The sequence below is a fragment of the Magnolia sinica genome, chromosome 9 (assembly GCF_029962835.1).
Source record: "Magnolia sinica isolate HGM2019 chromosome 9, MsV1, whole genome shotgun sequence".
Taxonomy (NCBI): Eukaryota; Viridiplantae; Streptophyta; class Magnoliopsida; order Magnoliales; family Magnoliaceae; genus Magnolia; species Magnolia sinica.
Window position 1 is genome coordinate 59,613,398 of NC_080581.1, and position 392 is coordinate 59,613,789.

At 39.0% G+C, this 392-nt stretch overlaps 1 non-coding gene across 1 annotated transcript; it reads left to right on the top strand.

Moving 5' to 3' along the window:
• LOC131257076 (small nucleolar RNA R71) lies at window positions 1-107 on the top strand. Its single transcript, XR_009177096.1, has one exon. It is a non-coding gene; the product is annotated as a small nucleolar RNA R71 (small nucleolar RNA).
• The last annotated feature ends 285 nt before the right edge of the window (window positions 108-392 follow it).

Below are 392 nucleotides of genomic sequence, written 5' to 3' on the forward strand. Positions count from 1 at the left end.
AAACCATGTTGTGGGCATGAACTGACAAGATCCTGGAACCGCTCCCAACATTGGAAGAATGTTTCATCTTCCTTTTGGGCGAAGTTCATGATTGACTTTCTGAGGGTGTTCATTTTATGATGTGGGAAATTTTTCTTTGTCTCCCTTGTCATATCGTTCCATCTACCAATAGATCGAGGACGTAGCGAATGCAACCACGTCTTAGCTTTCTCTTTCAAAGAAAAGGGAAAGAGTTTCAGCCTGACTGTGTCATCGAACACGTTAGGAAAATATAAAGTGGTTATGATCTCATCAAATTCTTTCAAGTATAAATATGGATTTTCAAATTCAAGCCCATGAAATTTTGAAAGGAGTTGGATCACCCCTAGCTTGATATCTACATGTCCCATATT